Below are 13,456 nucleotides of genomic sequence, written 5' to 3'. Positions count from 1 at the left end.
AGACACGGAGCGTAGAATTTTATTTTCATTCTGCTTTTAACTACCTTTTTGGCTATTTGACCTGCAATTTTGTTTTCATGTCATTAGATATTGTCTTTTGTTACTGCCTATCGGCTCCATCCTTTCACTCGCCCTTCCATTTTAGTCTGTTCCCAGGTAAAGCATTGTCATCTCCTGTCTCTTTCACCTTGTTATCTCTCTGTCGAGTGCAAGTCCAGCAGCTGTTCTTCATGCTTTCCCTCCCGCCAATTTTTCCGTCCCTCAATATATATATTCCCTCCTTTGACTGTCGAATGGACAGTCCATTCGACAGTCAATAAACCGAGAGCTGGAGGTTGCACACCATGCAAAAAAAGCCGATGCCAAGTCTGCAAACACATGGAAACCACGACACTGGCTAAAAGCAACCATTCAAATTTCAAACATTCTATCCGAGAAGACGTAAATTGCGATTCCAGCAACGTGGTTTACATGCTAGAGTGTGGCGACTGTCGAATGCAATACATAGGCCAAACAGACAATTCCTTCCGATTCAGATTTAATAACCACCGCTCACATACCCAATCCCTCCCCAACCTCCCTCTTTCGAAACACCTCCGCGAGAAAGGCCACGAGTTTGACAAACTTAAAGTAACAATACTACAGAGTGGCTTCAAAAACACTCGTGAGCGCGAGCAACGAGAATCATTTTATTTTTAAATTTAACACAGTGCAAAATGGCATTAATGAAACTTACGGCACCCTCACCTCTCTTCCGAGGTCAGAGGCCTACGAAATTAAACAAAGCGCCACTGACTAAGTCGTCTAAGGTCATACCCTTTCTGCATGCCACACCTGTGCCGTCCCCCCCCCCCCCCCCGGGTGTGCTCACCTTGTGGTTTCGTGAATGCCACACAATTTCTCTTTTCTTTTTTCCTTTTTAGTTTTACTATGCAAGCTTACATTTTTTTACATTCCTTCCAATACTTCCCCTCAACCGGGCGTGGGTGCATTGTTGCTGGGCGCGAAGAAAAAGCACTACTTTAAAGGTTTTCTTTTACCTATTTCACTTTTTTTTCCCGAGGTTTCCTTGCTCTTTTCATTTTCTCGTTTTCTTTATTTCTGTTGTCTGCTCTCTCTGTTGGAGGGTCAGATTTTTTTATTTTTTTATTTTTTTCTTGCCCTCGCGGCCAGGAGAAGGAACAAGTTTTCGCATTTTTCTACGAAAGTTGTTGAACGGCCACGCACCTGTCGAGCACCTCCGAGCTGGACACGCCTGTCAATAAGCAAGCATGTGGTGCTTAACAAAGCAGAGGCCGCATCTGGACGTTGTATTTTCTTACTGAGTACCTGTTCCTCGCACTCTCTCTCTTTTTTTTGTTGCGTGGGTCGCACTGCCTCTAATAATTTTTATGCGTATTTTTCTGCTATGTGCTTTGTGTTTCCCACTTTCCTGTTCTGTGCCCACCCCTATAAAAGGGGATGCATTAACAATGTAAAATCACTCCTGAAGAAGATCGGCCTTCCGATCGAAACGTCGAGTCGCATAAATATGTTTCCTTTAACGAAGCGTATACTTCGCTATATATTCTTGTAAGCAGTCAAGCGCTTCATGCTTTCGCAACCTATATACATATATATATATATATATATATACATATATATATGTATATATATATATATACATATATATATGTATATATATATATACACATATATATATGTATATATATATATACATATATATATGTATACATATATATATGTATATATATATATATATATATATATATATATATATATATATATATATATATATATATATATATATATATATATATAAAGCACAAATGCAAACAATGGTGAGGGGGGAAGGAAAGAAGAGACGAAGAAAAAAGAATCGGTTACGACTTGAAAAGGCGATCCCCTAACATTGATGCAGGTGTTCAAATAAAAGGGGAGAAAGGAAGTTCTAAGAAAGCCATGAGGTGGTGATGAAAGAAACTTTCCTTCCCCCCCCCTCCCTCCACCTTTTATTTTCTGTCATTCCCTCCTTCCGAACACCTGCATCCACGTTGGGGGATCGCCTTTTCAAGTTGTAACCGATTCTTTTTTCTTCGTCTCTTTTTTTCATCTCCCCCCCCCTCAACATTGTTTGCATTTTTGCTTTACGCTTTTTCCTGTACCTTTCCAACCTGGGCGCTGACATATTGTGGAAGCGGCGGCGGAACCGGTTTCCAGCAGTCCAGAGAGGAGGTGTCATATCTTGAACGGTTTTGTTGATGCCTGTTGTACCGGTGTTTTTTGCGCATGCCTTGAATTTTCCATATATTTGCTGGCTTTGCAGTAAATAAAATCAGATGAAGTTAGCGCGTGTCCTGTGTCAGTCTTTCTTGTGTACGTCTTATTGCAGCGCTATTACCATTTCTGTCTCAAAGCTATAAAAGCTGCTTGTTTCGAATACTGCAATACACTCGAAAAAGGCTGGTCCTCCAGCCGAAACGTCGTGAATTAAATCCTGTTATGTTTTTCAATTTCTGGTGACTTTATCTTATACTGATTAATCAGCTGCCAAGAAATCAGTTTATATATATATATATATTGTGTTGCTCTGCAATAAAAGAACTAGTCGAAGTCAGCGCTGTGTCGTCCTATCTTGCTGAGATCGTGTCTTAAAGGTGCCCTACGACGTACATAAAGCATGGGTTCTTTATTCTTTGTATGCAGAGTAAGGGACATTTTGAGTCCTGAACGCGCAATCAGATCACCGAAATCATAATATTTGATATTTTAATCTTCGCTAGAAATGCTTGTTTCGAGCCGACGGTGTCGCAACGCGGCGGCCATTTGCGGCAGCGGAAATGAGGTGGCATCCAGATAGGGCGCTGCCTTCCTCATTGGTTGGGCGTCCAGTTTGCATATTGTTCCTTTATACTTGCGAAATGGATCCAAAATATTATGTCTCTGAGTACTGAAAGCTTTTCGCATGCCACAAAAACACGAAAGAAGCAGGGAAAGCGAACGACCGATACAGCTAGGGGCGACACTTTCCATTCCGCTTCAAACCTTCGTGGCGGCCAGCGCTGTTCAAAAAACGTTGGCTCAAACCAGAAAGCGCGCGTGTCGAGACCGGCCGTGACCATACCAAGACGGCAGCGAAAAAAAAGCCAGTCGACACACCTTGCCCAAAATTGTGAAGAGAAAGGCCGGACAGGAGACGGGTGTCGAGTTTGGGGGGGGGAGGGGGGCTACCGCTGACTGCCTTCCAGTCCGACTAAAAAAGAAACTTCGGGGAGCTTCTTTTGTTGTTAGTCACCCCTGCCCTGACTACGGCGTCGCGTACACGAGGGGAAGACGCCGTCAAAATGCGCGGCTGTCTACGGCCCCGACAAAGCAACAACTGCATGCACACTTCCGCTGCGTTTGCGCTAGGCGCGGTTCTGATTGGTAGCGCCCAATCTCGGTACTGGGTGAGGGAAATGGGCGAGTGAAATGCGTTTTCGTCTGAGCTTTTCATTTGGAATTTTCAGAGTGGAATAACTTTCGTTTGCATGCTCCGATTTCAATAATTCTTTTTGTTCTGGTCTCTGGAAAGCATGATGAATCTATTTAATGATATTACCTGGTACTCAGGAAATCATCGCGGTGCCCCTTTAAGGGTGCGCTGTATCTCCCAAACACATGACTTTGACGTCATCAAAACCTGCCCACCATGGCAGGCGGATACCCAAAATGTTGAAGTTAGCCCAGCACCAAAAATTTCGTAGGAACCCTGAATTTTCGGAAGCACGCCCCAGAAAATGAACTAAGATGGATTGGTTTGGTTTATGGGGTTTAACGTCCCAAAGCGAATAAGGCTATGAGAGACGCCGTAGTGGAGGGCTCCGGAAATTTTGACCACCTGGGGTTCTTTAACGTGCACTGACATCGCATAGTACACGGGCCTCTAGAATTTCTCCTCCAAAGAAATTCAACCGCCACGAAATTAAGATGGATTTTGAAGGTACTCGACCACTCTAGAGGTGTTCACTCAAACCATAGTGGTCGCCATTTTGGTGTCGATGCAGTATGGCGATCGAAAGGCAACAGTGCGTGTCTAATCGTGCTTATCCCCCGTCCTCTGGGCTACACAGCGGGAGGTGGGCGTCGAACAACAAAATGGCGCCCGTGACGTCACGTGAATACCTCCGAACCAGTTCCAACCGGAATTTTGGCGGGAAAATCGCAACAAGGTAATTCTGAAATTTAGTGGAGAAATAGCATATTCGCAGTTTGTGCAAAAAGGCTCGTTCCCTCTCAAATTGCTCTCTACTGAGCTTCTATTAGTGCGTGCGAGATCCATCGACAGTTAAGCCCAACGTCCACAACCAGTGCAGACAAAATGACATCCGGCTGCTGACACAAACATCTAAGTAGTTAATTACTTAGGGCGGTTATACTTCGTTAAACTCTGCTGCTGGAATAGAAGCTCGGAAATATGAAGGCAGATGGAAGTTCGTGATATCACAAAGACTGCGCATGCGTTAGAGTAGTCAAGGACCGCGTAAACTTTTAACAATAAAGAATGTAACAACCGCGGATTGCGTTCCGGAAATTACGGTACATAGTTTCACACCTTTACTCAACCTTTCGTCATTACGGCCCCTGCAAAATACAGTTGCTCTGCGGCGCCATCGACACAGATGGGCGGTTGTATCCGCGCTGCCAGCTCGATACTTGCAAAGACAAAAACGTCAGGCATGCGTTGTTTCCTAGGTGTACACTATACGCACCTTTTTCTCACGCGCTGACTTCCTGCCGAAGAATTGGTTTCGATTGCCGTCTTTTGTCCGGGAAACCGTCTACTTCCTCCCGACGGTGGGATGGTCGGCGGCGCTGACGTGAAGATCCTGGAGACGGGTTACCGTGTGGGGGATACAGACCTCGCACTTGGTAGCAAGCTGACGTGCACTGGACGGCTCGCGAAGGGAAGTTCTTTTTTTTTTTTTACCGCGCAGATTCACAAGCAATTTCTGACAACGGCCATATCAAGGAACACCCGAGCAGCAAGTTACTGGGCGAGCCAAATGCCGGTGTGTTAGCTGCGTGCGCACTCGTCTATCGGTCGATCTAACGTGATGACTGTAGACAGAATATCAGTCGAAGAACCTGGCTAGCAAGGTTGTTATACACAGGGCGAATGGCCGCACGTTTCACCCAAGGATCGCGAGCAATGCATCGTACAACAGCCCATTCCCCCTCACCGATCTGCCCTCTCCCACGAATTGCTAATTCCAGAAACCAATTTTTGAACTTGGCGCGAACACCTGGGTGCCCGATGAGCTGTATTCAGCCTATTTCATTGTTGCATTTTTTTTTTTTTTACTTTGAAGTATGGAAGGAAAAAAAGAACACAGGCACAAGAGAGGGTAGAGCAACAGGCTGGCTTCAAAGGCTTCAAAGCACGCATCAGGAATGTGGTCGCTTCGCGTGCATGTGCGTCGTGATTGCTCGCGACGCTCTCAACAAAGCCCTGCTTTGTTGAGCCCGAACCCACACCTGCTGCGGTCTTCGCGTCCTCATACCGAGTTCGTTGCTCTGGTCCGCTCAAACCACGAAAGAATTTAGGCAACCTGCAGTGTAGTTTGCCGGTACATGTGGCGCCGTCTCGCGGCCGAAGGGACAAGCACTGAGTAGGCAGCTCGGCGCGGCCAGACCGGCTCCGCTTCCCGAGAAAGGCGCAAACAGCTGGGTTGTAGTAGTATCTTGGAAAAAACAGCGCTAAACGAAAGGACAACGGAAAAGAGTACAACAGGACCGGCGCTGACTATCAACTGAAGGTTTTTTTAGGACCAAGACGCAATATATACTCCAATGACAACCAAGAACGCATGGCAACACCAAAAGCTACAATGATACATCAATCACCTGGATCAAGATACTTCAGTTCACAGTCATGAACTGTTACAGAGGGGATGCTCACGCACGAGTCACTGTTTCTTTTTTTGGATATGAAAGGCTTCACTGATTTCCCGTGTTAGTTTATCTTTGTGTTTGTACAGAATCTTAGTTTCATTAAAAATGGGGGTACATGATTTTTCAGAAGAATCAGGTTGGTTATTCTGGGAACAGTTCCTATAATGCAAGGCCAAGTTTGACGACGGAGCCACCCTTAATGAAGTGTTGTGGTCTCTTAAGCGGGTGTTCAAGCACCTTCCTGTTTCACCTATGTAGGTCAAACTCCGTCGTCAAACTTGGCCTTGCATTACAGGAACTGCTCCCAGAATAACCAACCTGATTCTTCTGAAAAATCATGCACCCCCATTTTTAATGAAACTAAGATTCTGTACAAACACAAAGATAAACTAACACGGAAAATCAGTGAAGCCTTTCATATCCAAAAAAACAGTGACTCGTGCGTGAGCATCCCCTCTGTAACAGTTCATGACTGTGAACTGAAGTGTCTTGACCCAGGTGATTGATGTATCATTGTAGCTTTTGGTGTTGCCATGCGTTCTTGGTTGTCATTGGAGTATATATTGCGTGTTGTTCCTAATAAAACCTTCAGTTGATAGTCAGCGCAGGTCCTGTTGTACTCTTTTCCGTTGTCCTTTCGTTTAGCGCTGTTTTTTCCAAGAAACATGTACCAACTAGCTCAACTCTCCGTTTTATTGTAGTAGTAGTAGTGGTGGTTATTTATTGGTACATTTAATATGGAAGATAAAAGAATTTTTTCTACCCCGGCATCTGCTATCGCAGCTGGAAGCACCTGAGCTGGGGCAGCGAAATAAAGGATAGCAGGCAGTGTGTAGAAGTGAAAGGAAAGGGGTAGAAAGGAAAGGGGTGAGGGGTACACTGTCAATAAATCTATTTACATATCTGCATGGTAAATATAAACATATTTACAGGTCGCACGCGCGTGAAGATCTGGAAGATCACAGTACAATCACACGCGCACGACACAAATCACAGAAACAGCTGGAGTGGGGGCGTCCAGCTGTTCATCGTCCGAGGTAGCACACGCGGAGCGTTCGGTCACTGCACGTAACTACCTGGCGGAGAACAGGCGGAGGCGGGACGTCAAGCCCGTCTGTTCGAGGAATGCACAGAGGCTCACCATTGTTCGCTCACTGGTGCGCGCACTGCCCTGCGGCCACAAAAGCGTTGCGAGGGAGTCTCGGAGAATGGCTAGGTTGTGCAGCGTGCGGATTTTCTGGAAGCTTTGCCTCGGCCGAAATTTCAGCGCCGTCCGTTTCCTTCACTGACTGCACATGATTACTCTCGTAAAGGCGACGTCCTTTTTCGAGCTCCGGTCGCCGAAAATACACATCGATGGCATCAATAGGCTGGAATCCGCAATATAAAACAACAAACACCTTCAAATTCGTACTGGGAGCGCACGCCGCAAAGAGCGTCCGCCTACCCAGTGTCAAAAAAAACATATGGTGGCGGCGCTGTAAGCAGCGCGACAGCGGCGCCGCCTGGCTATTGCAGGGAGAAAGCATACCAAGCCAGTTGCCTAGCAGTAACCGCTGTTCTACTCTTTGGAGCTTTCCCTTTTTCCACGTTCGTATTTCGGAGAAACACGAGAACACTCAGCGTCACTTCGGTTTTCTGAGAACAACGTTGAGGCACGGCGCGCGGGGCACTCAAATCCGGCTGTGCGCTGATGCACACCTGTGGGCCGGAACGAATGTCGGCGCTTTTTTTCTTCTTTTTTTTTTTCCTGTTACCATTCCGGTATCTAGCCGCCGCGGTGGCTCAGTGGCTATGGTGCTCGGCTGCTGTCCCGAAAGACGCGGGTTCGATCCCGGCCGTGGCGGTTGAATTTCTTTGGAGGAGAAATTCGAGGCCCGTGTACTGTGTACTGTGCGATGTCAGTGCACGTTAAAGAACCCCAGGTGGTCGAAATTTCCGGAGCCCTCCACTACGGCGTCTCTCATAGCCTTATACCCCTGTCACACTAGCAAATTTAATGTCATTCGAACCTAATGGCATTCGATGCATCGAATGTCATTCGGTCTCTTTCGGTGCTACACGGAAAAAAGTAATGTCATTCGAAAATGATGGCATCGACGATCAGTGAAAAAAAAATAGTCCAACCGAACGTCATCAGGGCGCATAAAATATGTTTGAAATTGTTGTGCAGTGTTCCAAAAGCGGGTGAGAACATTTGTGAGCCGTATTACAAGCTTAAAATATTATTTGCGGCCATTCTGCACCACTTTAGCCATTAAAAGCCAAGCCAAGTACAAAGTCAACCACAAATCCGATAAATGTAAACAAACAAAATGGTTGACATGACGGCGCGCGGACAAGCGCGGAGCTTGGAAATTACTTCCAAAAGGTGAACTGTTCAGTTACGTCTCTAAGTACCTTCGAGCTTAACAAACATGGCACGCCAGCCAGCAAGTATCACGCATTCCAAAATGACCGACGGTCGCGGGAAAGACGCTGCTTCACGCTCGGCCGCTGCTGTAGGCTGCTGAGACCGAGAGTAATAGCTATCCACAACAGCCTCTAGTGTGAACAGATTCACACCAACATTAACTTTTTTTTTAGCAGAACTAAATAAATACACTTTCTAGGTTTGGCAGTGTGCACATTATTTTTTCGCGTCGCTTGTTCCTGCTGCGCATCTGGTGTCCAGAGTACGCATTCGGTTCGAGATCGAATGCGAATGAGTTCCCCTAACTCATTCGATGGCGAATGTCATTCGAACCTAATGACATTACATGTTCCCGTGTAGCAGTCGAATAATGACATTAGGTGCTAATGTCATTCGATTCGAATGACATTAAATTTGCTAGTGTGACAGGGGTATAAGTCGCTTTGGGACGTTAAACCCCATAAACCAAACCAAACCATTCCGGTATCTTTCGGTTTCCTGACGATTTTTCGCTTTCGCTTCTCGGCAGAAAAACGTTCTAACCTAACGTTACACTTTCCGAGCCCATCACGCTCCGTAACTAAACTGGCTTCGTGACCGAAGACGGTCGGTAGCGAAATGCGCACAGGGATGCATGATGCGTCCGTATCATGGCTGCCAGCGTTCTACAGCAGAACTAAACTGCAGATGCCCATTAAAGTGGCCCTCACGCCGATGGCGTCGACCGATTCTGACCGCGTCGTGGTTAATCCCTTATTACCCACCAGAGTGACACCGCAGGGTTTGGCAGACGAAAGGGGATCAACCACGGCTTAATGAGATTAACCTCAGCGTCATGAAGATCGGTAGATGCCATTAGCCGGAGGGCCTCCTTTGAGCGACATCTGCCGCTTCGTTCTTGAGTTTTATCCGACTCTGGCATCCCTGGGAATGAACTTTCTAACAATGGATCTTTGACCCCACACTGAGCGCCGTCTTTCCCGAATGCTGGACTAAGTTATAACTACGCGATATTTTAACTTTTCAGGGGTCTGTTGCGGACCGATTCCGTCTCACGTCACCCACATGCGCATCGTTGGCTGTGCTGAGTAAAATGATCGTGTTAAACTCTAGTACCGCGACGTATTTCGAAACAAACGATGTGCTATAGGTGAAGTAACATTTCCGACAAGCCTCTAATAATCGATGCCGTGTACACGTTTTGACACAACTTAAATGTTAAAAGTCTTGAGAAGTTGTCTTTTAAACTTACTTAAACATCTACAAGGAGATGAGAAAATGCCCTTTGCAGACCTCTCAACCAGCGGCTTCGAGATGTTCAGAAATGTCTGCAGAATGTTTCTGGTTCTGTGGATTAGTCGCAGCGCATTAAAATGAGGTCATGCCATCATCAGATCATTTACAGACGTCACAAGTCAGATCCTTAACAGATTGTCAGTGTGAATGCCGTTTAGCTGTTTTAGCTTTCACATAGGCAGTTGGGCGATTTGTTGCAAACGGAGGAAAACTAACACATACAGGTGGAGTCCTGCCTAGATTTGTAAAGCGTGCATACACTCGAGATTTCTAACGTTCGATTCACGGCTTCAATAGTAGGGCACGCTTTTTTTTTGGTGGCCGCTGATCCGGATCATGAGAGGGAAATAACTCGAAGAATAAGAATGCGGTGGAGCGCATATGGCCGGTCCTCTCAGATCATGAATGGCAGTTTACCAATATTCCTCACGAGAAGAGTATGCAACAGCTGTACCTTACCGATACTCACCTGTGGGGCAGAAACGTAGAGGCTAAAGAAGAGGGTTCAGCTATGGAAAGGAAAATAATAAGACACCACAAGCGGGCAGAGTGGGTGAGGGGACAAACGCGGGTTAATGACCTCCTAGTCGGGATCAAGAGGAAATGGGCTTGAGCAGGGCATGTAATGCGAAGGCAAGGTAACAAGTGGATTCCAAGAGAAGGCAAGCGTAGCAGGTGGCCGTGGAGATCCTAAGGGAGAAAAGGCACCCCCCCCCCCCCCCCCCCTTTTTTCTCTAAACCTTTTTTTCAAAGGGCTCTCACAGGGCGAGATGTGATTTTTGACATAGAACTGGGAAGCTTTTTCGTCTTTGATGAGTCAAGTAGTCCCCTACTTTGTACGTTCACCGTGTCAGCGGCTGTCTTATTTCACTCAATTCTACGTTCCAGAGGTTGGTAGTTATACGGCTATAATTTAGTGATTCTCGGGGTACCGTGGTCCTGCCGTGCACCCACCGTTGTCTTGCCTCTACGCCGGCACGGCGACGATGGCGGAGGCCAGCAACCTCGTCGGGGCGGCAAGAGCCACCCATTCATATCTTTATCCTCCCATGGGCCAAGCGACGCCAGCGAAGGGATCATCCCTTTTGTTGGCTTCACAAGGAGCGCCTTCCAGCCGCCTTGCTGGAGGGTACTGAGGGTGGAAGAGAGCCCCTTCCCCGAACTGAGTAATGAAGGCCGCTAGCTAACCCCGCTCGTGAAATGTCCAGGCAGGTGCTTTGAACTCCCTGGACACGCCGTGGCGGGATATCTCAGCCGACGACGTGTTTCCCCTGGTTATGAAATGAATATTGCTCACGTAACCGTTGACGTAAAGCATGAGTGATGGTATAAAATCTATATTATTCGGCATTTATTTTTTTAGGAACAAAGCGCACAAAAATTGTACAAATAAAATTTAAATAAAAATCATTGTTTCGATTTTTTTTTCTTTTTTGGTTTACGGAAGTCCGTCCGACCCCCCCTAGAACCGATCTCCGGGACCGTCACTGGCAGGGGGCGGCAGACAGTTAGGTGGGCGGATGAGATTACTAAGTTGGCCCGGTTAGGGTTGCCGCAGTTGGCAAAGGACAGGGTTAATTGGAGAGACATGGGAGAGGCATTTGCCCTGCAGTGGGTGTAGTCAGGCTGATGATGATACATCCTAACTATTCAGGACGGGCAGCTTTCAATGATAGCCTCCGATGTCATTGTCAAAAGACAGCTGACGAAATTACGAACATTTCACGCTTACAAAAAAAAAAAGAGGGATGAAAGAACATCTGGCATCTTTAGAAGTCGTGGTATGAGATGTTCCAATGTCAACCCACGTTCGGGTCTGCTTATATTCGAGGAAATACGCTACACGCATACTCGTCTCGTCCCCCCCGAAGCGCGTGAGAGCCAGAGAAAGGATGAAAGAGGCGGCCCGTCGTCCACACCCCGCACTTAGCTTCGCACCTTTCCTTCTCCTCTCTCTCTTTTTTTCTCCTCCTCTCTGTCGCGAAAACGCGCTGCTCGCGGAAGGGGCTTGCCACCGATAAGCCCGTGTTTCTCTCTGCGACGCTATCGTTCGGGAAACCGTGGGTGACGAACTCCAAACACACGTGCGGGCTCCATCAGAGCGCTTTTTCTAGGTTTTGTTCTTGCTAGCAGATACACTGTTGCCGTCGAGGAACTGTCTCAACGCTTGCGCAATACTTTTGCAGAAAACAGACTATACTGCAAGCCTCCACAGCAGAAGCCCGGGCGGACCCCCGAAAAGGGGCTTGTTCTAAGGCGCCGTTTGTGCCAGAAAGCATGCGGGGGCCAATGAGGAGCTGTCGCGTTTCTAGACTGGTGTAGTACGTTGACAGACAGCAGACCACTTGAAGCCCACGCACGGCGTAGTCTGGGGAGGTTCCGGGGTCCCATGTGGGTCAGGCGAGGAGTGCGGATGTCACGGGGTGACAGCGCGTTCGGTTTCCTGGTGACGTAACAACTGGCAATGCGATTGCGCACTACGCGGGCAACGAAATGTGCGCACAATTCGAGTGACCTTCGCCGTAATGGCAGCTATCTTCAAATAGTTCTTGGATTAAACGGTGCAGTTATTCCTTTCATCTCATCACACTGACCAAGCCCACTGCAGGACAAATGCTTTTATTTATTTATTTATTTATTTATTTATTTATTTATTTATTAAGGAACCCACAACGCCGTGGCATTACAGTGGGGGGGGGGGTGAGTAGGGAATGTACAAAAAAGAAGCACACATGACAACTCCGCTCGCAGGCAGAGTTACAAGCATAAAGCGTTCGCCATGTACATCTCACTTCAAAAGAACACATCGCAATCGCATCACATCATTAAAGAACGAAAGAACGCATCATTTGATGTCACACTCACAACATCGCTCGGTAGTCTGTTCCATTCTCTAATGGTTTTCGGAAAAAAAGACATTTTGAACAATTCAGTTTTTGCCGCGAATTCGCGGACCTTAAAAACATGGTCAACACGGTTGGATCTATAAAAAGGCTCCTGCATATACCTTTCGCATTCAACCCGAACAGTTACAAAATAAACAGCATGAAATAGCTTCAGACGCAACTTCTTTCGGCGCGTATCAAGCAATTCCCAGTTGAGTGCATCCTTCGTACGCGATGCACTGTAACGAGCCCCGCGTGTGCCAGACACGAAACGAGAGGCAGTGTTCTGCACCCTCTCCAACTTATCTTTATCTCTAGCAGTAGGCGGGTCCCAGGCAGTGCACGCGTAGTCCAGAACCGACCTGACATAAGTCTTGAATAAAATGTCACGACATGACAGTGGAAAAGTGCTTGCATTTCGGCGAAGAAATCCAAAGTTTCTGCATGCTTTAGCAGAGATATAGTCGACGTGACGGCGCCACATCTCTCCAATTAACCCAGTTAGTGCCGGCTGCAGCCATTTTATCACCGCAAACTTCCCGATCTAATCCGCCTACCTAACTATCTGCCGCCTCCGATTCCCTTCCCTTGAAATCCAGCCTGTTGCCTTTAACGACTGTCGGTTATCTTTCCTTCACGTTACATGACCTGTCCATGCCCATTTCTTCTTCTTGGTTTTGACTTTGTTCCCTGATCCACTCTACTTTCTTCTGGTCTCGTAACATTGTGCCTATCATTTGGTTTGGTTTATGGGTTTTAACGTCCCAGAGCGACTCAGGCTATGAGAGACGCCGTAGTGGAGGGCTCCGGAGATTTCTACCACCTGGGGTTCTTTAACGTGCACTGACATCGTTAAAGAACGCCAGGTGGCCGCAATTCCCAGAGCCCGTCACTACGGCGTCCCTCGTAGCCTGAGTCACTTTGAAAC

Source organism: Amblyomma mixtum, chromosome 7 (genome assembly GCF_055824585.1).
Source record: "Amblyomma mixtum isolate Tamu chromosome 7, ASM5582458v1, whole genome shotgun sequence".
Taxonomy (NCBI): domain Eukaryota; kingdom Metazoa; phylum Arthropoda; class Arachnida; order Ixodida; family Ixodidae; genus Amblyomma; species Amblyomma mixtum.
The sequence above is the reverse complement of the archived record's forward strand: the minus strand, read 5'-3'. Positions refer to the sequence as shown.